Source organism: Bos indicus x Bos taurus, chromosome 6 (assembly GCF_003369695.1).
Source record: "Bos indicus x Bos taurus breed Angus x Brahman F1 hybrid chromosome 6, Bos_hybrid_MaternalHap_v2.0, whole genome shotgun sequence".
Taxonomy (NCBI): Eukaryota; Metazoa; Chordata; class Mammalia; order Artiodactyla; family Bovidae; genus Bos; species Bos indicus x Bos taurus.
Genome location: NC_040081.1, coordinates 17,566,692 through 17,593,248, shown reverse-complemented (window position 1 = coordinate 17,593,248; position 26,557 = coordinate 17,566,692). Strand labels below are relative to the sequence as shown.

The following is a 26,557-nucleotide window of genomic DNA, read 5'->3' as shown; positions in this document are numbered from 1 at the left end:
TTCTTTTGAGCTTTTTTACTTTACTCATGTACATAGTAGAGAAGGCAATGGCACCCCACTCCAGTACTCCTGCCTGGAAAATCCCATGGACGGAGGAGCCTGGAAGGCTGCAGTCCATGGGGTAGCTGAGGGTCGGACACGACTGAGTGACTTCACTTTCACTTTTCACTTTCCTGCATTGGAGAAGGAAATGGCAACCCACTTCAGTGTTCTTGCCTGGAGAATCCCAGGGACAGGGGAGCCTGGTGGGCTGCCATGGACACGACTGAAGTGACTTAGCAGCAGCAGCAGCATGTACATAGACCCCAAAGCCCACAACATTAGTTTTTTGAGATCTGCAGAAAATCTTATTTAAACATATTTCTATAATGTCTGAACATTTGGGTCATAAAGTAGGGAATAGGTGGACTACTACTCAAACTCTGCCCGTGGCTACACATTTCAATCTAGTCCTTCTGTGTTATCAGTGGACAGGACACCCAAGCCTCTGGTTACATCTGCGATTGTCTGTAAAAACGGTTGGTTTGAATTTCTATTTACTTTGCATCCTAGCAAACCAATCCATTTGCTAGTGCCTTCTGGGCAAAATGCCTGGGTTTTATAAAAAAAAAAAACAAAAAACAAATTCCTATTGAAAAGGAAACATAAGCCCAAGGAAAATAAATTTCGATTGTTGGTGTTCTCTTCTGGAGTTCTTACCTTTCTGTACCTTGAAATGTACATTTTCCACAACAGTGATGTTGAACTTCTGGTTAATTTCAGGAGCATTTTCATTTCAGGGACTCTCCACTAGTGACAACATGATACAGTTTTCTGTTTTGGGACTGTTAGGCATGGTTTGTTTGTTTGGTTTTCTGTTACCATCCTGTTTAATTACCATAAACAGATGATTGTTTACCTCCACGATTTCTGCACTGGGCACCACGACATGCCTCTGGATGATTTCTGTTGATTATATGGAATCACCCATAAGCCACTGCAAATCCTAAACATAATTACCCTGTCCTAAAGTAGAAATTAACATAAAACATAGCTGTCAATTAAATTCAATAAAGATTTGGCCAAATTCCCTCTGATTTCATCCTACTTGGAATCTGAGGCGGTGATCCTTTACTCTGAAAACTGCCCAGCAGGTGTATGAATAGCAACTCCAAAAAATGCAGAGCCTTGACCATTTTAAAGAAGGCAACACCCCTTCTAAAAACATAACTGCTGAATTCATCAAAGAAACCTCACCCTATGCCTTGTGCTCCAAAAACCTGCGGAAAAGCGCAGTGTTCAGCTGAGCAAAGAAATACTCTTCCACTGTTTATTTTGGTTACTGTTTTTCATCCTTAACGAGAAGCAAATCAATTAAGAGGACTTATGACACTGTAGTTAGTCACCTAAGGGAAAGTATTATTAGCCTCATTAACTTGGAGAATCCTTCCAGCTCACATCTAGAGTTAATCATCGTACGGACCCACGACTAACCCTGCCGGGCAATCCTGTGACGTGCGGAAACCCCACCTCTTTGACCTAGGCCGGGGCAATACCCCGTGAGTAACCGCTGGTGCCCCAAGTCCACTCGCGCGGACAGGAAGCAGTTCCCGAAAAAGGCGAAGTGCGGGGGTGGGGGACGTCTTCCCGGCCCCACCCTTGAAAGTTGCAGGGAGTGGCACCCCAAGAACTTTGGCAGATCGTTCTGTGTCGCCGCCGCTCAGGGAGGTCGGCTCCAGCTTTCCCTGCCTGAGCCAATCTGCCCTGCCTGCCAAGCCCCTCCTTCCCTGCACCTTTAAGGGCTGGGAGAAGAGAGTGTCGGCTGAGGTTCCCTTCTTAAGAAGTCGCACCGGTTTTTCGAGCTCCGCTCTGCGCCCGGGGAGCCACGGCAGCGGGGAGCGGGCGCCTCCGAGTGAGTCACTGTTTGGAAATGGAGTGGGCGGGCAAGGGTGTGAGAGAATGAATGATGTCAGGAGCGCGCAGGGCGGCGGGCGGGGAGAGCGGGCCGCGGGGCCGCGGTAAACACGGAGCGCCGCGCAGCGGGCCGAGCGGGGAGACCCCGCCCTCGGCGCGCACGGAGCCTTTCTCGGCCGCCCGAGCCCGGCCGGTGCTGCAGCGCCGCCGAGAGCGGCCTCGGAGGCGGCAGCCGCGGGAGCGACCCGGAGAGCGGCTTGCTTGGTGGGGCCGAGGCAGGAGAGGGCTAGACCCCCGAGCAAACTTTGCAGGGGCTTCAGCCGGGGCCGGCTGCGGCAGCCAGCTCGGGCCCCTAGCGGAGCCCGGCCCGGGAGCTAGTGCCTCGGGCTGGGAAGGTCTGGAGCCCCAGCTGAGAGCGGGTAAGGAGCACCCGAGGGGCCGGGGAGGAGGATGGGCTGGAAAAGCGGGGCGGCGCGGGGAAGGGAGGGTGGACGGCGAACGCGGACGTGGCTCTAATTCGGCCCCCAGTCGCCCCGCCCCAGGGCATCCTTCCTTGATTTTGCCTGGTAGAGGATGGAAGTGTGTCTTCGTCTCCTTGCTCCGAGCGTTCAACTCATTCATTTGCAGTCATTGCGGGTAACTTGGTCCTGCCGGTGAAAGGACCCAGATTGAATCGTAGGTTGTCCAGAGCCACTCTGGAGGTCAGGGCTGAAGTTCTGGAGCTGGAGGAGGGACTGTCTTGAAGCTTCTTTGAGAGGCACTTACCGATGATGTGTGAACAGTAAGAGCCCAGGTCTGGGCTGCCCGCACTGAAACCTTTCAACATTCGGCATTCCAGAGTTATTCCTTTGGAAAGGGAGGTCTGGTGTTTCAGCGCACGTAGGTCGGAGCGGACCTGCCTACTTCTATGAGGTAAGGATAGTTAATAGCCCGCGGCAATGCCTTAAAACAACTCTAATGTCAGGTTCTGTCATTTTTTTTTTTATATCAACCTTTACCATTCTGTTTCGTCTTGCTTGCTCTAATAAGACCATAACATCATTTTGACACGTATGTTAAATTTTTGAAGAGATTCGGTTGTTTAGTGTCTCTGGGTAGGCGTGGATTTTGAACTTTTAAAATCCTTGGTTTTACTCCTAGTCTCATCTATTATCGGTGGGTTCTCAGTTACATTAAACACTCGGAACCAGGAAAACGGGACTGTAACTACTTCAGAGGCTAGTAATGAGGATTAAAGCTCAGAAGACCTGTCATGATGTCTGGCGTGAAGCCGACCTCAACGAATTTTAACTGTTCATGTATAAAGAGTGTGTTCCAGCTGGCATAGGTAATCATCAATTAATTTCCACAACATTTCCTACTTACAGACCTGGTGGGTTGAGGTTTAGCGTGTGAAATCCTTTGGCAGGTTCCTCAGAGTGTGGTGACCACTTCAGGAAGTTAAATGCTTCCTTGTGGATACCCGTAAGATTTGGTGTGTGTGCGTGTGTTAGTCGCCCAGTCGTGGCCCACTCTTTGCGACCCCATGGACTATAACCCGCCAGGCTTCTCTGTCCATGGAATTCTCCAGGCAAGAATGCTGGAGTAGGTAGCCATTCCTTCCCTGCTCCAAGGGATCTTCCTGACCCAGGAATCGAACCCAGGTCTTCCGCATTGCAGGCGGTTTTCAGGAAGTTAAACGCTTCCTTGTGGGTACCAGAAAGATTTGGGGTTCCCACGCCATATTGGGGAAACTGCCATTCACTGTTTAAACAGAGTCAGAGCAGTGGCTGAAAGTGACAAATGGAATTTGGAGTTAGATTGGATGTGTGGAGAACTCTCTACTTTACCCTTAACTGGTTGTTTTTTTTTTTTTTTGTCTTAAAAATAATCAGTACAAAAACATAGTCCTTTCCTTCCTTGCTTTGCTGCTTGTCTCACTTCACAGTAGTCTTCTGGTTGAAGTGTTATTTTTTTTTTTTTAATGAGTTAATGTTTAATTTGATTTCTCTAGTTTCATTTTTAAGCAGAGCTGGTTGACTTATGAACATGGAGAGAAATACTTGGACACCTTTGGGTTACTGCCTCTTGTCCTCGGTTTTCTCTTTTCACAGAATTTTATAAAAGCCTCTAGGAAATATTTGGAGGGATAGGAGCATTTGTTCAGGTGTTATATTAAAAACATTTGTTTTTACCATATCTACAACAACTTTTAGGGTCAAAGGTCACAGGGAATCCTCCCCACCCCCAGTGTGATGTAGAGATCTGGTCACCAGAACCCAGAAGACCTAAGGCTATCTGGGTGGTAACTTACTGGCTGTGTTGTTACTTTGAGCAGTTTACTTAAACTCTCTGGAATTCTTGTGGGACATTTAAATGAAATACAGGGAAAAAATAGAAATAATCTTACATCTATGCAAATTGACATTGGAATACAAATGAGAATTTTTTTTCATGCTTAACCTTTATTCATTTCAAGAAGCTTTAAAAAGTTTGCAATTTATAACAATGGAAAACTATTACAATCGGTATTTTGACATCAGATATAGGAAGCTATGCACTTACTGTTTGTTTTGTTGCTAAGCCATGTCCGGCTCTCTGCGACCCCATGGACTGTAACCTGCCAGGCTGCTCTGTCCATGAGATTTCCCAGGCAAGAATACTGGAGTGGATTGCCATTTCCTTCTCCACAAATGAGAACTTTTTAAAAAAGTGATACTTTGAAGTGAGATGTTGTTTTCTTTTTAAAAAAGGAAGAATTACTGAGAAATCTAGACAGTTTCAGACTAGACTAGCCTACTCACTTTTATCCAATTCCCCTGTGGGGGATTTGAAGCCTCCATCCTGAACTATAATTATCAGGTATTTGTTCAGTTGGTGAATGTTTAGTGAGCAGCTACTATATTCCAGCCACTGTGCTAGGTACTAGCAATGCTAAGATGACAGAGGCACTGTAACTGGCTTTCAGTCTGGTAGAAATAGCCCCTAAGCTTTGATTATGGAGAGGAAGAAAGAGAGAAGGGTAGGGAATTGGAAGGAAACCAGAAGTGACTACACCATGATAGGCTGCCTTCCGCTGATAATTTGAGGTCTATTGTGACTTCACTTTCACTTTTCACTTTCATGCATTGGAGAAGGAAATGGCAACCCACTCCAGTATTCTTGCCTGGAGAATCCCAGGGATGGCAGAGCCTGGTGGGCTGCTGTCTATGGGGTCGCACAGAGTCAAACTTAAGTTTTAAGTCACTGAAGTGACTTAGCAGCAGCAGCAGCTATCTAAAGTATGCTGAATTGGGGCTCATAAGCTATGAGGCTGAACAATATAAGTATGCTTTGCTTTACCCAGTAAAAATATTATAGACAAATCTAGCCGTTAAATAATTTTAAACATATCAGAGCAGACTTGTTTAAATGAAATCTAAGGGGTAAAATCGGTTCAACCAAGATTTACTTACTGTGAGGAAAGAAAGCACTGTTTTAAATTTTAAGAGAATAATCACTGTGTGTGAATAGTATTTCAATTTATTTTTCCTCATAAGTAGTATATAACTAAAAAAAAAATAAGTAGTATGTTACTTGTAGAGGTTTAAGTACAAGGTAATCAAATCAGCCACCACCCAGAAAATTCTTAGTGTTATGTTCTTAAATCCTTTCTGACTTGTATTGCACTTACTCTGAGCCAGGCAATGTGCCAGTTACTCTATATATTTAGGATCCCCTGTTATGCTCACCCCAACCCTATGAGTTAGGTATGATTATGGAGGAAAAGGCTGATTTAGAGAAATTAACTTTCCTAAAGTTACACAGCTAGAAAATTATTCTCTACGAAATTGGTTTGTTTTCTAACTTTTTTTTTAAAATCCCCATCCAAATATGGATGGCTCTATATCACTAAAATATATGCTTAAACAACATCTTTTATAGTTTTCGGTTGAATGACTGCATCTCAAGCAGTTCCCTATTGTTGGACAGTTAGTTTCCAGTTTTCACTGTTTTAAACAACTCTGCAGTAAATATTCTTCTGGCTGTATCTGTGTGTAATTCATGATTATTTTAGTCATTTTGCATTTTAAAAAGTGAATTTTGATCTTTAATTTATGTGCCTTTTTTTTCCCCCACCATATTCAGGATTAGAAAACTTTCTCCTTTCTCTTTAAACTTTGTTTTAATTTCTATGTTCCTTTAGTGTTTCTCATAAGATTTCAGCAGTAGGATCAACATTCTCTGTGGAGCTGCACAATAGGTCCATAGCTCATTACCCAAGGGATTTATCTGATGAAAATGGAACACAGAGGCTTTCTTAAAGAACTATTTGTGTTTGTATTATTGCTATTAGACAGAAAGCTGAACTTTTATGGGGAAATATAGCAGAATGGAGTAGTACTGACTTTGCCAGACAGAAAAGAATTAAAAAAAAACTTATTGAAGGAGAGTTGATCAACAGTGTTGTGTTAATTTCTGCTGTACAGCAGAGTGACTGAGTTATACATATTTATTCTTTTTCATATTCTTTTCCATTATGGTTTATCGCAGGATATTGAATATAGGTTTCTGTGCTATATAGCAGGACCTTATGTCTGTCTCTCCTATATGTAATAAATTGCGCTGTTAATCCCAAACTCCCAATCCTTCCTTTCCCTACCTAGCTCCTTCCATGGCAGTCACAAATCTGTAATTTATGTCTTTGAGTCTGTTTCTGTTCCGTAGATATGTGCATTTGCATCTTATTTTAGATTCTACGTGTAAGTGGTATCATATGGTGTTTGTCTTTCTCTTTCTGACTTTTTGCTTGGTATGATCATCTCTAGGTTCATCTCTGTTGCTGCAAATAGTATTATTTCATTCTTGTTATAGCTGAGTAATATTCCATTGTAAATATGTGTCACATATTCTTTAGCCATTCTTCTGTCAATGGACATTTAGGTTGCTTCCATGTCTGGGCTATTGTAAATAGTGCTGCTGTGAGTGTGTATCTCAGAAAAGAAATTCAGGTTCTACACATATTTCAGAAAAGAAATTCTGCTTCTACAGTTTACATCATTGGTACTTAGTAGGATAGGCAGATTACGTTTTGCAGATATTACATTTAGCAGATTTATCACCAGGTTTAGAATAAGCTCTTTCATTTTTAAATAGGTCATCTTTAAAGAAAATCTTAGAGACTTCCCTGGTGGTCAAGTGGGTAAGACTCCCTGCTTCCAATGCAGAGGGTGCAAGTTTGATCCCTGTTTGGGGAGTTAAGATCCCACATACTGTGCGGCCAAAAAAAGAAAATCTTAGACATTTGTTCTTTGATCTCTTAAAAAGTGTATCATTGCTAAGACATTTTCCTGTTGATTTAATGAAAGTGCCAAAAAAAATCCGTTAGCTAGCTTTCATTATAGGTATAAAGCATATGTTCATTTAAACATTTCTCGAGTTTTATTATAATAGCACACTGTCTTTGCTACTCTGAGTCATACTTTTTTCTTTTGGGTTTATATTTCCATATCCAACGCACATTACCTTACCCTCATGATTTTGATAAAGGATATTGGAAAATGAGTAGTATTCAATTCAACCTTTTTATATAGAAACTCAGATCAGTTCAATTTATTAATTCCTAACAATAATTATTAATTCAAAGCAGAATTTAAAGAAACAGCTAATAAAATTACAGTATAAATAGGATAATCCGTTATTTGATGATTGGTTTTCCTGCTGTAAAACCCTATATGATCATTTGCTTGCAGTTTAAAATTCAGCCTCAGAATTTTGTCACTTGGGACAAAATTAGTGATAAAACATTTTTATCACTGTTAGCTTGATAGTGTCACTTGAAACTTTCAAACAAACTTGTACACGTTTAGTTTCTTTTTTAAAGCAACATTAGCTGGATTGAGTGTTTGTCTTATGTTTACATGATTTCTTTCAGTGAATCCCTTGTACTCTTTAAAAAGAATAAAACCACATAATAAAAGTGTTAAAGAGAAGGGCATAAAAGGAGATGAAAGATCATTTTGAAGCCAAAGTGTCAGGAAAGACAGCTAGTTACTGAAAGTCAAATGAAGTAAAAGACTGGAAAGGCCCTTCAGGTCAGTGTCATTTCTCCACCTGGTAGCGCCTGTGCTGAGCTCTTTTGTTGTTGTGGTTCAGTCGCTAAGTAGTGTCGGATTCTTTGCGACCCCATGGACTGCAGCACACCAGGTTCCTCTGTCCCCCTCTGTCTCCCAGAGTTTGTTCAGATTCGTGTCCATTGAGCTGATGATGCTCTCTAACCATCTCATCCTCTGCCACCCACTTCTTGTTTTGCCTTTAATCTTTCTCAGCGTGAAGGTCTTTTCCAATGATCCAGCTTTTTGCATCAGGTGGCCAAAATATTGAAGCTTCAGCTTCAGCAACAGTCCTTCCAGAGCTTCATTTAGGGCAGAAAGAGAGATACCCAAATGTTAGGGCTTGGCCTCAGGCAAAATTGTGAAATTAAGCTGAAATACTCACCGTAGGGTATCCTTAACTCTAAGTTTGCCTGACAGGACTTGCTTACACAAGAAAGTGCTTGATAAATACCTGTATAAGGGGAAATTGCAATCCAATTGAAACTGTGGACCTGGAAGCACCATATTTATGAAAAACTAGGACTGATTCAAAATTGGGAGGAGAGTATACGTCAAGGCTATATATTGTCACCCTGCTTATTTACTTTAAATGCAGAGTACATCATATGAAAGGCCAGGCTGGATGAAGCATATGCTGGAATCAAGATTTCTGGGAGAAATAATCAACAACCTCAGATATGCAGATGATAACATTCTAATGGCAGAAAGGGAAGAGGAACTAAAGAGACTCTTGATGAGGGTTAAAGAGGAGACTGAAAAAGCTGGCTTCAAACTCAACAATCAAAAAACTAACATCATGGCATCCGGTCCCATCAATTCTTGGCAAATAGATGGAGAAAAAGTGGACACTGACAGACTTTATTTTCTTGGGCTCTAAAATCACTGTGGATGGTGACTGAAGCCATGAAATTAAAAGATGCCTGTTCCTTGGAAGAAAAGCTATGACAAACCTAGACAGCGTATTAAAAAGCAGAGACATTACTTTGCCAACAAAAGTTTGTATAGTCAAAGCTATGGTTTTTCCAGTAGTCATGTACGAATGTGAAAGTTGGACCATGAAGAAAGCTGAGCACTGACGAATTGATGCTCTTGAACTGTGGTGCTGGAGAAACTCTTTTAAAATCCCTTGGACACAAAGGAGATCAAACCAATCAATCCTAATGGAAATCAACCCTGAATATTCATTGGAAGGACTGATGCTGAAGCTCCAATACTTTGGCCACCTGATATGAAGAGCCGACTCATTGGAAAAGACTCTGATGCTGGGAAGGAATGAGGGTAGGAGGAGAAGGGGGTGACAGAGGATGAGATGGTTGGATGACATCACTGACTCTATGGACGTGAGTTTGAGCACACTCCAGGAGATAGTGAAGGACAGGGAAGCCTGACATACTGCAGTCCATGCGGTTGCAAAGAGTCGGACATGACTTAGTGACTGAGCAACAACAACGGGAGATGAGTATCAACTCAAGAGTTTAATCACCTCTTTTTTGGTTTTGTTTTATTTATTTATTTATGACTGCGCTGGGTCTTTGTTGCTACGTGCGGGCTTTCTCTGGTTGCTGTAAGCTGGGGCTGCTCTCTAGTTGCGGTGCCTGGGCTTTTCTTTGTGGTGGTTTCTCTTGCTGTGGAGTACAGGCTCTAAGCAAGTGGGCTTCAGTAGTTGCGGCTCACAGGCTCTTAGAGCTCAGGCTCAGCAGTCGTGGCTCACGGGCTTAGCTGCTCCTCCGAGGGTGGGACCTTCCTGGACCAGGGATCGAGCCCTTGTCCCCTGCATTGGGAGGTGGATTCTTAACCACTGGACCACTAAGGAAGTCCCTTTAAATAACCTCTTTTCAATTAAGATGATTAGAAATGCAAAATACTCGATGAGTCAAACTTTGTGAAAAAAGCTTTTCCATAAATGGGAGGGACTCGAGGGAGGAGTTGCCCTGGAGATGGGAAAACAGATATGAAAAGAAGGATGCAGATGTGCCAAAGGCAGATTCTGTGTCCCTTGGGAAGACATACCTAATCCCAAGGCTTGCTCCTGCTGTTGAAACTGGGATCACATGTGATCCTGGACCATCTGGCCTCCCAGGAGTGAAAATGCACGTTAGGGGCCTCTCTGACCTGCTCGGCTGATGAGAACCATCCTGGGAAATACCTCTTAACATGAACCCCTCCCAGATGGGCTAAGGATACTTTTCCTTACCTGTGAGTACTTTAAGTAGGTAGTCTGATCTGACTAGAGAAAGTGTGAAGGAATGAGTTTTCCTTTAGGGGTAGGAAAAAATGTTAATGAATAAGTGGTTTTGGATCAGGCATCACTTAGCTAACTGGGTTGCCAAGGTAGCAGCCCACCTCCAGTGAGAAGAGAAGACCTTTCAGGAAAAGACTGGCAGCAGTAGCTGAAAATGAAGCTGAACCTTTAAGACAGAGAGATACCCAATGCTGACCTAGACAGCATATTAAAAAGCAGAGACATTACTTTGCCAACAAAGGTCTGTCTAGTCAAGGCTGTGGTTTTTCCAGTAGTCATGTATGAATGTGAGAATTGGACTATAAAGAAAGCTGAGTGCCAAAGAATTGATGCTTTTGAAGTGTGGTGTTGGAGAAGACTCTTGAGAGTCTCTTGGACTGCAAGGAGATCCAACCAGTCCATCCTAAAGGAGATCAGTCCTGGGTGTTCATTGGAAGGACTGATGCTGAAGCTGAAACTCCAATACTTTGGCCACCTGATGCGAAGAGCTGACTCATTTGAAAGGACCCTGATGCTGGGAAAGAGTGAAGGCGGGAGAAGGGGATGACAGAGGATGAGATGGTTGGATGGCATCACCAACTCAATGGAGATGAGTTTGGGTAAACTCTAGGAGTTGGTGATGGACAGGGAGGCCTGGCTTGCTGCGGTCCATGTGGTTGCAAAGAGTCGGACACGACTGAGCAACTGAACTAAACTGAACGAGTTGGTTCTCCAAGTTTCACCAGACACAGAAGCCAGAGATAGTGCAGTGAAATAGTGATGGTTAAACAATGTTGAGTACTCTTGAGTTAGGTTCTAGAGAAGATTAAATCACATTCTCTATCTTCAGGCAGCCCTGCACAATAGAAATTATATTCTCTCCACTGTGGAAGTAGGGAAACAATTTAGAAAGGTCAATGTGCTCAAGGCTGCGAAGCTGGAAGGCCGAGGAGCAGGGCCTGCTGATTCTCATGCCCACGCTCTGCCCAGTAATCCCCCTCGGTGTTCTGTAATCTCTCTGCTTGCTTTGGAGATACAGCAGGTTTGCAGGTTTGAGGTTTGAGGGGATGTATTTTGATACGTGGTTGTGTCTACCACCCCATCTCCTGGAATGTTTCTCTGGTCTGTGCTGCCTTCAGGCCGTGAAGTAACATCAGAGAGACGAAGGCTCCATAGGCTCACTCAGGCCAGCTTGGATTGATTTATGACCCAGAAACATCCCTTACCATCAGGTGACGTATGAGCAACTTCCTGTGATGAATCTTCATTTCCTGGGTGTGAAAGGGGACTAAGATAGTATTTACTTCCTGAGGTAAGTATGAATCATACTACTTTATGTGTGTAAAACACTGAGGCTAATGCTCGGTTCATTGTTAATATTTGGTGGCTCAGCCATCACTTTTTTGCATATAGACTCTATTTCTCACTTTTAAAACAAAGGATTCATTCCTATTGCCTCAAGGATCAGATTGTGTCTCATTATTTCTCATGAAGTTAACGTATTTTTAGGTAATGGAATGACCATTTGTCACATCTCACCTCTATTGTAGCGTCTGGGTCCTATCTCTTACCCTCTCCTCTTCCTTTCTTTCGGGGTTAAAATAAGATTTTTTGTAAATTGATCATCCATTGCCATTGAATTCAAGAACTTTCATAAGAAGTGTATAACATCAGCTGTGAACGCTGACAAGCCTTCCAGGCTGCCACCGCGATATGCCAGCCCTCTCCGCAGATGCTGGTAGCCGTGGCGAGCCCAGCACCACGGTCCCTCAGAGCCCGGCCTTCCGAGGAGGATTGTACCATGAGCCCCACTGTTCCAGAAAGTGCCAAGGCCATTAAGGATCACAGACCCTACTGTCCTCCCTGGATAGTATGCTGGGCATCTTTCTTTAGGAGGCCCTGAGATGGTTTATCTAACACAGCTGCTACTGTTTTCTGAGATTTGCATTGGATCTGTAAGTTCTTTAACCATCCAGTTATTACTGCCCCATAGTCGCTTCCAAACTTTAGTATCAGCAAAGGGCATTTTTTTTCTGTTAAATTAACATCTGTGTGTGTGTGTGTGCGTGTGTGTGTGTGTGTGTGTAAGTTTATAAGCAGCAAGCAGGAACATTTACAATTTTATTTTCCAAACACTTAAAGTGCCCACTATGTGCCAGGGTTTGCTCTGAACACTTAGAACTCTTCTTCATCTGTTCCTCCTTCAACACTCTGAGACAGATGTTATTACCCCCATTTTAAGAATCCTCTTTTGAGACACAGTAGGCAAGTTAAGTGACTTGCCTACAGTCACACAGGCGGTATGAGGCAAATCTGGGTCTTGAAAGTGGACAGTCTGGCTGTGGTGTCTAAGCACTACACTGTTGTTCGTAGAAATCTAGTGTATATCTCGGAGAAGGCGATGGCACCCCACTCCAGTACTCTTGCCTGGAAAATCCCATGGGCGGAGGAGCCTGGTAGGCTGCAGTCCATGGGGTCTCGAAGAGTCAGACACGACTGAGCGACTTCACTTTCACTTTTCACTTTCATGCATTGGAGAAGGCAATGGCAACCCACTCCAGTGTTCTTGCCTGGAGAGTCCCAGGGACAGGCGAGCCTGGTGGGCTACTGTCTATGGGGTCGCACAGAGTTGGACACAACTGAAGCGGCTTAGCAGCAGCGGCCGCAGCGTGTATCTCACACTTCGGGTCCAATTTTGTCCTTGCACATGCAGTTTTAGCAAAGAAACATCACAGCTGTCCATACGTGCTGTCAACTCCTTATGATTTACCATGTAGAGGACTACAGCTAGGTCACACACTTGTGTCGCTATCGAAATATGTTGATGATATGGTATCATCAAACATTTTTCTGTATAAGCTTGTGAGACCTCAGTCAGGCTGCGTGTTTTGTCTGGAAAAGGAGCAGTGAATTCTTTCTCCCAGTCCCCTGATCAGTACACTCAACTGAACCTATTCCTGCTACTTTAATATTACTTATTTTTTAAGTTTTAGGCTTTCACTTATTATAAATTAAAATATTAAAAAATCCTCATTGTAAGAGAATAGCTTGAACATGTGAGAGGTTTCTTTAAATGTTTGCTAATTACTCTTGGACAAGGTGGCAGGCAGAATATGGTACCCCAAAGATGTGTACATCCAAACCCCCAGAAACGATGAACCTGTTATGTTACTTGGCTGTGAGGGATTAAGGTTGCTAATCAGCAGACTAAGGATACAGACTATCCTGGGTTATCTGGGTAGACCCAATGTAATCACCACAGTCCTTATAAGTGGAAAAGAGAAGGAGAAGAGTCAAAGAGTTGGCACCATTAGAAAAAGCCAAACAGCCATTGCCAACTTCGAAGATGGAAGGAGGCCCTGGACCAAGGGATGCACGTGATCTCAAAGAAGCTGCGGAAGGCCGGGAAATGGATTCGGGGCCTCCAGAAAGGAGCACAGTCCTGCTGACATTTCAGTGTTAACCTACCGAGTCCCCTTTTGGACTTATGATTTCTCAAACTGTAGAGAAGAAATTTGAGTTATTTTAAGCCAGTGAATTTATAGTAACTTATACAGCAGCAACAGGAAACTGATAATACAGACAGTTACTGAAACAATCAGTGCTTTGATTTTTTTTCCCCTTTATGCCAGCCCTGTGAGAGAGCTGCTTAATCTCACGACTTATATGGACAGGTCAGGTATAGCAGTGTTTACACTTTGGAGGTTGTTTTAGTTTGCATGTAAACTGAACCACCTTAGGGCAGAGGGATTTAGCTTTTGGTAATTCTGTACATTTGTATATTTGTATACAAGTAAATGGGCTTCCCAGGTGGCTCAGTGGGTAAAGAAACTGCCTGAAATGCAGGAGATGCCTGAGATAGGGGTTTGATTCCTGGATTGGGAAGATCCCCAGGAGGAGGGCAGGGCAACCCACACCAGTATTCTTGCCTAGAGAATCCCATGGACAGCGGAGCCTGGCAGGCTACAGTCCATAGGTCTCAAAGAGTCAGACACGACTGAAGCCAACTGAGCACAGCCCAGCACACAAATATATACTGTCCATTTTAAACGACCGTATCAAGGTTTTAGCAAAAAAAGAAAAGTCTTGTTGATTCCAGAGCAGGTTGAGCCTCTTAGCCTTTCATCAGATTTGCCTAACAGAAATGTGGCTCTGCACCCCACGTGGCACTCCTTATAGGCTTGCATTTGTTTAGGGTAAGATGATGGTCTGCATATGATGCTGGTGGTGGCTGTGGGCATTATTGCTTGAGTTTTGACTCCAGATTCCTTTTATTTTATTTTAGTTTTTTTATTGAGGTATAGTATATTACTTTCAGGTATACAATGTAGTGATTCACATTTTTTATGGATTATACTCCATTTATAGGAATTATAAGGTATTGACTGTATCCCCTGCGCTATACAACATACCCTTGCATGTGTGAATGCTCAGTTGCTTCAGTCATGTCTGACTCTTTGTGACCCCTGGACCTTAGCCTGCAAAGCTCCTCTGTCCATGGGATTCTCCAGGCAAGAATACTGAGTGGGTTGCCATGCCCTCCTCCAGGGGATCTTCCTGAAACAGGGATCGAACCTGTGTCTCCTGCAGTGAAGGCAGATCCTTTACCGCTGAGCCACTGGGGAAGCCACGACATATCCTTATAGCTTATTTATTTTATACATAGTAGTTGGTGTTTCTTAGTCCCTTATCCCTATCTTGCTCCTTCTCTCTCCCCACTGGTAACCATTAGTTTATTCTCTATATCTGTGAGTCCGTTTCTGTTTTGGTTTATTTGCTAGTTTGTTTTTTTTAGATTCCACATATAAGTAATAACATAAAAGATTGGTCTTTTTCTGTCCAACCTATTTCACTAAGCATAATATATCCTCCAGGTCCATCTGTGTTGTTGTATATGGCAAATTTTCCTTCCTTTTTATGGCTGAGTAATATTCCGTTATATGTACATTATCTCACATCTTTATCCATGTTTCTATTCTCTTTGGAAGGAAAGTTATGACCAACCTAGACAGCATATTAAAAAGCAGAGATATTACTTTGCCAACAAAGGTCTATCTAGTCAAGACTATAGTTTTTCCAGTGGTCATGCATGAATGTAAGAGTTGGACTATAAAGAAAACTGAGCGCAGAATTGATGCTTTTGAACTGTGGTGTTGGAGAAGACTCTTGAGGGTCCCTTGGACTGCAAGGAGATCCAAACAGTCCATCCTAAAGGAGATCAGTCCTGGGTGTTCATTGGAAGGACTGATGTTGAAGCTGAAACTCCAATACTTTGGCCACCTGATGCGAAGAGCTGACTCATTGGAAAAGACCCTGATGCTGGGAAAGATTGAAGGCAGGAGGAGAAGGGGACGACAGAGAATGAGATGGTTGGATGGCATCACCGACTCTATGGACATGGGTTTGAGTGGACCCTGAGAGTTGACGATGGACAGGGGGGCTTGGCTTGCTGTGGTTCATGGGATTGGAAAGAGTTGGACACGACTGAGCGACTGAACTGAACTGAACTGAGGCACTTAAGTTGCCTCCATATCTTGCCCATTGTAAATAATGCTGCTGTGAACACTGGGCTGCCTGTATCCTTTCACATTAGTGTTTTCATTTTCAAATGTATACCCAGGAGCAGGATGGCTGGATCGTATTGTAGCTTTATTTTTATTTTTTTGAGGAACTTCCATATTGTTTTCCACAGTGGCTGCACCAATTTGCATTCCCAATAGCAGTGTGCAAGTGTTCCTTTTTCTTCATATCCTCACCAACATTTGTGATCTTTTTGATAACAGTCATTCTGATGGATGCGAGTCAGAGTCTTTTTACTTCTTTTCTTTTTAAAAAAATTTTGGCCATGTGCTTGGCTTGCTGGATCTTAGTTCCCCAACCAGGAATTACATTCACACCGCCTGCTGTGAAAGCGTGGAGTCTTAACTACTGGACCACCAGGGAAGTCCCTCACTTTATATTTTTAAAATCTGTTACTTGCTTTGTTTGCCTAGCAGTGTTATTATGAATTCTTTGAGAGCAGGAGCACTTCTATACAAGGGCTTTTCAAACTGTAATGAATTAAAACAAATAAAAAGTAGTATCATACATTGGGTCATCTGTAGTAAGTACCTAGAGGGTTGTAGACCCTGGAGTAGACAATATCTTGGAATCAGTATGTCAATTATGGAAATTTAAAATAGCAAGAATTATCATAATGAATGCGGTTAGTTTGGGGGTTTTGATTTTTAAGGAATCCTTCAATAACAATCTTACATTGTGATTTGGAGACAGCTTGCATCAGTTAAGGATTGCCTTTTGTGCAAAGTAGCACCGGCACAAGAACTAAAATCTTGGGAATTTTCCTGCTTAAGAAATGAAATAAGGGATAATAAAGGATTTTTGGTAATTTTAAAGAAATATGGTTGACAATTAACTAGATGATGTTATCTATATCTATAGCAATTTCTTTGCAATCCCATGGACTGTAGCCTGCCAGGCTCCCCTGTCCATGGAATTCTTCAGGCAAGATATTGGAATTGATAACCATTCCCTTCTCCAGAGGATCTTACTGACCCAGGGATCGAACCCAGATCTCCTGCATTGCAGGCAGATTCTTTACCATCTGAGCTACCAGGGAAGCCCTTTTCACAGAGGGAATAGACTGTCTCGTGTAGAAGTAGAATAAAAACTGGAAACTCTTAAAACCATGGTGATGGGATATTTGGAGTCACTTTGCTAAAAACACATTTTATTTAACCAATATATTAAACTGTTATCATATTTAATATTAATATTAATGTAAACATTCTTGACATTTTAACTTTTTTTCTAAATCTTCCAGAAATCCGGTGTGTGTTCTGCACTGACCGCACATCTAGGCTTAAGATTGGCCATGCTTCAAGTGCTCAGGAGTCACGTGGACTTAGTGGCTGCTTTGCCAGGCATTGCAGCTCTGACCAGCCTTATCCTTAAGGAACAATACCCTGCATGAGTCTGAGGTTATCCTTAGAATATCCCTTAATAGTTGTCATCCATGACTTTGGTGTGTTGTATTTTATAAACTGAATTATATCCTGGCATTACTAGAGAAAACTGGTTCTGGTTCCTTTTGCTAGAAAGAACAGGCTGAACGGTACAGTGAAATATCTCTCTAAGGTTATCTGTAATATAAATTTGTGAATATCAGTGCCAGACAGTATGCCTGGGCCTATAAATGAAATATTTAGATTATTAGATTCATGTGTACAGAAAGGATGGCTGCTCATATACCTTTGTGAGCTGTAATAAGTGGGATGTGGTGGTATATGCCCTGGTTTTCACTCTTTTCTTGCCCTGTTTATATGCATGATGTTGCTTACTAATTTGTGTTCTTGTTCAGTTGCTTATTGTGACAATTTAGAAAGCAAGGCCACTGTAAAGCCTAGATCAGAGAAATCATTACTTGATATCAAATATCAGTCTGCCAGGAATAGATAAGATTAGACTGTAAGAAGACTCAGGTTCAGTATGAGAAGGAGAGAAGAAGAGAGAGGGATAAGAAGCGAGAGGGTGGTGTGCGGAGAGAAGCAGGGAGAGACGGAGGAAGGAAGGAAGGAGAGGACAGTTCTGCACAAGAAAATCACCTAAATGCAAAGGAAGGAAATCACGATGGATGATTTTGTGGCAAAAAATTCCCCCAGCCACTGGACAAGCTGATGTTCTCACTGAGGTCTCAAGATAGGTTGCTTTCGATTTCATAAATATATTGACTTTCTCAAATACCTGTACTAAACAGGTAGCTGAGGTTAGACCCAAGCCCTCCTTGGTTTCTTCTGAAACTGATTAATGCATCCAACACTATTTTTGAATACTTGCTGTGTGCTAGACTTTATTCTTGATTCTAGATTCAGTGAGCAATAGACAATCAAAGTTTCTACCCTTAACGGAGATTGTATGAGTTTAATGTGTTGAGACAGGAAAAAGTGCTGAAAAGGGAGGTTGAGCAGATGATAAGCAAGTAAAACTAATAAACAAGATCAGTTCAGACTTGGACCGGTTCTTTAAAGGAAATATGCTGAGAGTGACTGGGGAATCCTACCCGAGCATGGTCAGAAAAGTTTTGTCAAAGAGGTTGAACTTGCACTCAGATGTGAAGGCTGAGAAGGAGCCAGCAGAGGGGACAGGCTAAGTGCTTGGTTACGCAAGGGAAGGCAGGGAGGCCAGTCTGGCCACAGTGTCTGAGCAGGGAGGAGTGAGAAAGCAGGTGCCGAGGCACGAAAACCCAGTGAGGAGGGGCGTGTGTGCTAAGTCGCTCCAGTCCTTGTCCAACTCTTTGTGACCCCAGGACCATAGCCCGCCAGATTCCTGTGTCCATGGGATTCTCCAGGCATGAATACTGGAACAGGTTGCGTACCCTTCTTCAGGGGATCTTCCCAACCCAGGGATTGAACCTGTGTCTCTTAACCTCCTGCTTTGAGAGGCGAGTTCTTTGCCACTGATGCCACCTGCGAAGCCCAATTTTGTAAGTTTTACTCCAAATGCAATGAGAAAGCATTCTGCAGTGATCTAAGAAGGAGAGGCAGGGCATTCTCTGGTGGTCAAGTGGCTAATACTCCAAGCTCCCAATGCAGGGGGCCCAGGTTCAATCCCTTGTTAGGGAACTAGATCCCATATACTGCAACTAAGAGTCCACATCCCGCAACTGAAGACCCGAGTGGTATGCTGCGATGAGGATCGAAGCTTCTGCGTGCTGCAGCTAAGATCTGGCACAGCCAAATCCATAAGTTTTTTTTTTTTTTAAAGAAGGAGAGACACATGACCTGATGGGGGCTGGAGCTGTGTGGTGGTATTAGAGATGGAGAGCAGTGGATGGATTTGAGAGGTCTGGAGACAGAATTGACAAGACTTAATGGATAGGCCTGGATGGGTGAAATGACAGAGTAGGAGAAATCAAGCACAAATCCTGTTTTGTTTTGTTTTTTTTTTCTGGATGCGGGGATTGTAGCGAATAGGGTTCTATTTTGGCCAGCTAGTTGCCTAGCTGACATCCTAATGGAGAGAGTTGTCAAACGACCAGCAATGATTCTGAAAACTGCATTCAGGGACAAGATCATGGCCAGTGGTGTCAGCATAGAAGTGCTATATAAAGTGATGGGAAGTCTAGAGTCACCTGGGGAGATTTTGGAGGCCAAGAAGAGAGGCAGAGATTAGGCTGTGCAGACTAACCGAATTAATAAATAGATCAAGCGGGGGGGAGACCCAGGAGTAACCAGCGAGGTAGGAGGAGGACCAAAAAGGCAGCCTTCCAGATGCCAACAAAATTGAGTGTGTAAAGCAGGATGGAGTAATCAGTTCTGTTCTGAGTTTTCAAGCTGAGTACAATGAGAACGCGCTGTTCGTTGGGTTTTACAATGTGGAGGGTTCCTTTACGTGGTGATCTTGTTGAGCGTTTTAGAGGACTGATTTCAAGCACAAATGCCTTGACCGCCAGCCTCCGCCTCACTCTTTCCCTTCTCCCCATCACCCCCATGGGCTAGGTGTCCCCTCTGTGTTCCAGAATAGTTGGGCCTTTCTCTGTCACTGGACAACCGTACTGTAATATGATTTTCTGCTGAAACTATGTTTCTTCCAGACTGAGCTCCTCGGGAGCAAAATTTTTTTTTCTTTTTTTTTCAATTTCCTAGCATGATGTAGGCACTCAACACATGGTTTCTAAATTAATGAGTATTCTCGAATACTGCCTTTTTGCCAGCATTATTTACCCCTGTGTGGTGTCAGGCAGAAGCTGGCGAAGAGCCCAGGCTTCCTGATTCTCAACCTGCTGCCCTCAGCCTTCCGCAGCCACTGTCTGGCCTGGGCTCAGGGTGTATTTCGCTCCGGATGGCCCCACTTCCCCTCCCCATTCTCCCCAGTGGCCAGTGATTGGTCTGGGAGGCTAGCTTAGCTCTAATGCCCTCTTGGGTGTTTTCCCTGTACCTTGTCCCCTGTACCTTCTTGGGAGCCGCATGTGAAAACCTGTGGAAATCACTTCTTGTCTATTTCAGGAATCTCATCTCTTCCCTACCTCAGAGTTCTTTTCCGTGATCTGCACTTGCTCCGTACAGTTCATCATTTTGAAAGCTTTTATTTGCCTCCTTGCATACTTTAGTATCTTAAAGGCCAAGTCGCGACTGACTGAAGCAACCCCCAAATGGTTCTTTTAGCAAGTTTCATTTTTTTCTTCGTGGTAGTTATTTTCCCGCCAAGGCTGTGTGGAAGTGTTTTTTCCTTCTGTACTACTTCTATCATTTGGTTTTCCACTTCATTATCCTCCTGCCACAACAGCCCAATTATACTAGTTGCTGTGGAGATATTAAGTGCATTGCTAATAATGGAGGATTATTCCTTTAGGTGGAAGAATAGAAACAAGAGAAGGATATAAATCTTGTTTTTGTGCAAATGTCTCCTGGTAATGGCAATGACTAAGTGGTACTGGAGACTGTGGTGTGGAAATGTCTATATGGGGTTGGTTTATGTTTTTAGAAAGGATTCAGTTCAGTTCAGTCGCTCAGTCGTGTCCGACTCTCTGCGACCCCATGAATTGCAGCACGCCAGGCCTCCCTGTCCATCACCATCTCCCAGAGCTCACTCAGACTCACGTCCATCGAGTCGGTGATGCTATCCAGCCATCTCATCCTCTGTCGTCCCCTTCTCCTCCTGCCCCCAATCCCTCCCAGCATCAGAGTCTTTTCCAATGAGTCAGCTCTTCGCATGAGGTGAAAGTATTGGAGTTTCAGCTTTAGCATCATTCCTTCCAAAGAACACCCAGGACCAATTTCCTTTAGAATGGACTGGTTGGATCTCCTTACAGTCCAAGGGACTCTCAAGAGTCTTCTCTAACGCCGCAGTTCAAAAGCATCAATTCTTCGGTGCTCAGTTTTCTTCACAGTCCAACTCTCGCCTCCGTACATGACCACTGGAAAAACCATAGCCTTGACTAGATGGACCTTTGTTGGCAAAGTAATGTCTCTGCTTTTCAATATGCTATCTAGGTTGGTCATAACTTTCCTTCTAAGGAGTAAGCGTCTTTTAATTTCATGGCTGCAATCACCATCTGCAGTGATTTTTGGAGCCCCCCCAAAATAAAGCCTGACACTGTTTCCACTGTTTCCCCATCTATTTCCCATGAAGTGATGGGACCGGATGCCATGATCTTAGTTTTCTGAATATTGAGCTTTAAGCCAACTTTTTCACTCTCCTCTTTCACTTTCATCAAGAGCCTTTTTAGTTCCTCTTCACTTTCTGCCATAAGGGTGGTGTCACCTGCATATCTGAGGTTATTGATATTTCTTCCGGCAAGGATTAGCTTTCTTAATTAAAGAAAATATTACTTTAAGCTTCTGGTCCTGTTAGAAGTTAATTCCTTATGTTAATACTTTACTCTTCATTCTTTAATTTGTATCTTTTAGTTTGTAAGCGCAGGCTCACTAGTTTGTTTAATAGGATGTTGCTTCATGTGGACAAAGTCTTCTGTGGACTTTAGTTTTTTACAATTTTCTTTTTTTTTTTTTAACAATTCAATTCTTAAAACCTTTTTTTTTTCTTTTAAAAACTTCACTAAAGGAGACACATTTTAATATTGTTCATCTGATCTGTGTTCCATGACATCTTGCCATGTTCCATGGACTCTGTTATAATTAAGGTGATTATGTGTCCTGATGGGGCTTCCCAGGTGGTGTTAGTGGTAAAGAACCTGCCTGCCAGTGCAGGAGACATAAGTAGACATGGGATCCATCCCTGGGTCAGGAAGATCTCCTGGAGAAGGGAATGGCAGCCCACTCCAATATTCTTGCCTGGAGAATCCCATGGACAGAGGAGCCTGGCGGGCTGCAGCCCATGAGGTTGCAAAGAGTTGGACACGACTGAAGTGACTTAGCATGCATACATGCAGTGTGTCCTGATTGCCTGGGACAGTTCTTGTGTATACATACTGCCCTGGTGTGGTTACTGGTTTTTAAATTATTTGCTTATTTATTTGTTTTTAGCTGTGCTGGGTCTTCGTTGCCACACGGGGTTTGCTCCGGTTGCAGCAAGTGGGGGCTACTCTCTTGTTGCGGTGCAGACTTCTTGTTGCAGTGGCCTCTCTCGTTGCGGAGCACAGGCTTTAGAGCACAGGCTTCAGGAGTTGCAGCTTGCGGGCTCGGTAGTTGTGGCTCGCAGCCTCTAGAGCACAGGCTCACTAGCTGTGGCATGTGGGCTTAGTTATTTGGCTGCACGTGGGGTCTTCCCGGACCAGGGATTGAGCCCATGTCTCCTGCATTGGCAGGCAGATTCTTTCCCACTGAGCCACCAGGGAAGCCCCCTGGTGTAATTATTAGTAAATCTCTCTTCTACTCAGAACTGGCCTGGTTAGGATGTTGAGTTAAATGGCCACCCAAATTAAAGGCTATACTTAATAGGAAACTGAGGTAACGAAGTGTTTTATATTTTTTGTTTTCATCTATGTAATTTATGGATAGATATATATGAATAAATATGTAGATTATATACATACATATAAAGGTATGTGTGTTTTTTTCTTTTAGTTTTTCCACTTAACCCAAGTCACACCTTGTTGTACCACCAAATCATGGGCTTTTTGTTTGAATTAACACCGTCAAAGTGCCAGCATCTTTTCATCCTGCACGTCTCAACTTTAATGCTCCTTCCTCAAGGGGGTCCTTTCTTGTCCTCTGTCTAAAGTTAGTTTCTCCTCGTATTTTCTCTCGGCACTGCTGATCCACTTTCACAGTTTGTAACTGGGTACTTGTTTCCTTCTTTTGACAGGATGTGTCCCACCCTGGGTGGTAGGCTCCACGAGGGGATGGACCATGTCTGTTTGTTTCCAGGAGTTTACCCTGCCTGGCACAAACCAGACACTTGCTAGTTCTTGTCAAACCCTTTCCTGTGACCAACTTTTATTCCTCTGACATACAGAAGGGTGTGTCAGGACCCTTTTCCAGAGATTGACTGCAAGAGATGGTCTCCAGTCCTCCTAATTCACTTTTTGTTGTTGTTGTTTGGTTGGTAAAGTGTGTCTGACTCTTTGTCTGACCCCGTGGACTGCAGCACACCAGGCTTCCCTGTCCTCCATTGTCTCCGGAGTTTGCTCAAATTCATGTCCATTGAATCGGTAATACTATCTAACCATCTCGTCTTCTGCTGCCTCCTTCTTCTTCTGCCTTCAATCTTTCTCAGCATCAGGGTTTTTTCCAGTGAGTTGGCTGTTCACATCAGGTGGCCAAAGTATTGGAGCTTCGGCATCAGTCCTTCCAATGAATATTCAGGATTGATTTCCTTTAGGATTGACTAGTTTGATCTCCTTGCAGTCCAAGGGACTCTCACAAGAGTCTTCTCTAGCACCACAGTTCAAAAGCATCATTTCTTTGGCTCTTATCCTTCTTTATGGTCCAATTCTCACTTCCGTACTTTCTTTTAAAATCACTTTGGGGTCTTCTTGACCCCAGAGTACAACCTGACAGAAATTTTTCCAAGGATCTTAGATCAATTATAAAAACTTAAGTATGATTCTCAGAGTTGTTATAATAATAAACCTGATATTAAGGGAAATGGACTGGGGAAGGAATGTGCATATTTTTTTAATGCAAGATTGAATATCTAGATAGCACTGTTTATTCTTTAAGGTGTCCAAGATTTTAAAAGACCTTTCCTTTCTTATTCTAGCAACTATTGTTCTACTTGAGGGTGTGTCAGTAATGAAACTGCTAAAAGAGAGATGGGGCCATGGAATAGTTTGGGCCATACACCCATTCCACAGGCGGGGTGGGGGGCGAGGATAGTCTAATGTGAACTAGAGGTGACGTGCATTTGGCAGAGGGAAACAAAACTTGACAGACAGGAAGTCATTTCAAATCAGGACAGCTGAGATGATATCACCCCCTGAAAATAGATCCTGCCCACCTAGGAGGAGTCAGGTTATGTGTTACCACAGTCGAGTTTATCTTAGTGAAAATATGACATGAGGAAATCAGGAGGATGAACAGGTCTTTTGGTTTGCTGATAACAATGACAAATATATATCTTTCTATAGTATCGAGATATTTGGCAAGTTCTAAACTATAAGTTTAATTGGAAAATAAAAGAAAAAACATATATAGCTTATGTGTGCATATATATGTGTGTGTGTGTATATATATATATATATATATATATATGTATAACCCATGTATATATCCATCTATATCTGTTACTAAAGGTAATATATGATGTTAGACCCTAAGTTTCATTTCTTTTTGCCCCCTTTGCCGAACACTTGAGCCCTTTCCCTATTCTGCCATCATCATTAAAGAAAATGAGGCTGGATTCTTAATTTAAATGATGTGCTTGAACCTAGATTCCAAAATACTATTTGAAAAAATAATCATAAGGTTGGGTACATACTCCCTTTTTCATGTAAATGATTAATTAGCTCTTTTTGAATTCTAAGAATCCTTTAATCCTTTACAACATGAAACTTGAAAAGAAGAAAATATTGACAGAAGGCATTTATTTATGTGTTTCGGCTGTAGTGGGCTTTCGCTGTAGCACTCAGGCTTTCTCTGGTTGCGGCCGGTGGGGACTCCTCTTCGTCCTGGTGCACACGCTTCTCATTGAGGTGGCTTCTCTTGTTGCAGAGCACGGGCCCTAAAGCGCATGGCCTTCAGTAGTTGTGGCTCCATGGCATGTGGCACCGGCTTAGTTGCTCCGTGGCATGTGGGATCTTCCCAGACCGGGGATTGAACCCATCCCCCCTGCATTGGTAGGTGGATTCTTAACCACTGGACCACCAAGGAAGGTCCTGACAGAGTGATTGTTTAAAAATCACTTGTCTTCAAATACATTTTTATTCATTTATATGAGATTTGATTATATCCTAATGAGAATTTAGATAGTTTCTTTTAGTGTAACTGATTTAACAAATATAGTGGTCTGATGAGCCAGCTTTATTATTATTATTTTTTTTATCAACCACAAGTGTTACTGCTGCTGCTGCTAAGTCACTTCAGTCACGTCCGACTCTGTGCTACCCCATAGACGGCAGCCCACCAGGCTCCCCCATCCCTGGCATTCTCCAGGCAAGAACACTGGAGTGGGTTGCCATTTCCTTCTCCAATGCATGAAAGTGAAAAGTGAAAGTGAAGTTGCTCAGTCGTGTCCAACTCTTAGCTAGCCCATGGACTGCAGCCTACCAGGCTCTTTCATCAATGGGACTTTCCACGCAAGAGTACTGGAGTGGGGTGCCATTGTAGTTGCTAAATATTGTGTCGGGAAAGGGAAGTAGTGGAAGTGTGTGGTGTCAGCTGGGAGCTGCCACAGTCAGGGCTGTCCAGGAACCACAGTGAGCAAAACGTGTGACTCCAGCAGGAAACTGGAGCTGGAGCTCTGAGGTCCAGAGTCCTGAGGTTTGCCTCCATCCTAAGGATGGCTTCGCAGGAAAAGGTGCAAAGATCCCACACCCTTTGAGGCAGCACTGAGAGGAGAATTACCATGCAGGGTGTGCACAGGGGCTCAGGGTGACCGACTGAGTCTACCTGCCCATGGCTCCATGTGTAGTTTTCAGCTGTAGCTCACAGAAGCCTTAAGAAGGCTGTTTGAAGCTCAAATGTTTCACTTTAAAATCACAGTATAAAAACTTAACTGGAATTTTGCAAATGGCTGAAGAGATATCTCTTGGGACCTGGCTGTTATTTCTGTGGTCAATTTCTGTCTTATTGGCAGATGTGCTTGTGTTGGCTGTGTCTTCTTAGCTAATAGCAAAACTCTTGACCTCAGGGTTCCTTGAGGCAAGCACTTTGGGAACACTTCACTCAGTCAGTTCAGTTCAGTCAGTCAGTCATGTCTGACTCTTTGCGACCCCATGAATCACAGCACGCCAGGCCTCCTGTCCATCACCAACTCCCGGAGTTCACTCAGACTCACGTCCATCGAGTCAGTAATGCTATCCATCCATCTCATCCTCTGTCGTCCCCTTCTCCTCCTGCCCCCAATCCCTCCCAGCATCTGAGTCTTTTCCCATGAGTCAACTCTTCGCATGAGGTGGCCAAAGTACTGGAGTTTCAGCTTTAGCATCATTCCTTCCAAAGAACACCCAGGGCTGATCTCCTTCAGAATGGACTGGTTGGATCTCCTTGCAGTCCAAGGGACTCTCAAGAGTCTTCTCCAACACCACAGTTCAAAAGCATCAATTCTTCGGCACTCAGCTTTCTTCACAGTCCAACTCTCACATTCATACATGACCACTGGAAAAACCATAGCCTTGACTAGACAGACCTTTGTTGGCAAAGTAATGTCTCTGCTTTGTAATATGCTGTCTAGGTTGGTATAACTTTCCTTCCAAGGAGTAAGCGTCTTTTAATTTCATGGCTGCAATCACCATCTGCAGTGATTTTGG

General features: G+C 43.3%; 1 protein-coding gene across 8 annotated transcripts in view; it reads left to right on the top strand.

Moving 5' to 3' along the window:
• The first annotated feature begins 1,525 nt into the window (after positions 1 to 1,525).
• SGMS2 (sphingomyelin synthase 2) overlaps positions 1,526 to 26,557 on the top strand; it is a 98,512-nt gene continuing 73,480 nt past the window's right edge. For 2 of the 8 annotated variants that reach the window (XM_027543874.1, XM_027543882.1), the window contains exon 1: positions 2,018 to 2,312. The gene's annotated coding sequence lies outside the window, so the exon portion shown is untranslated. Of the gene's footprint in view, positions 1,892 to 2,017; positions 2,313 to 2,417; positions 2,806 to 10,875; positions 11,501 to 26,557 lie in introns of those variants that run through there. The other 6 variants (XM_027543878.1, XM_027543880.1, XM_027543876.1 and 3 more) reach the window with 5 other exon arrangements.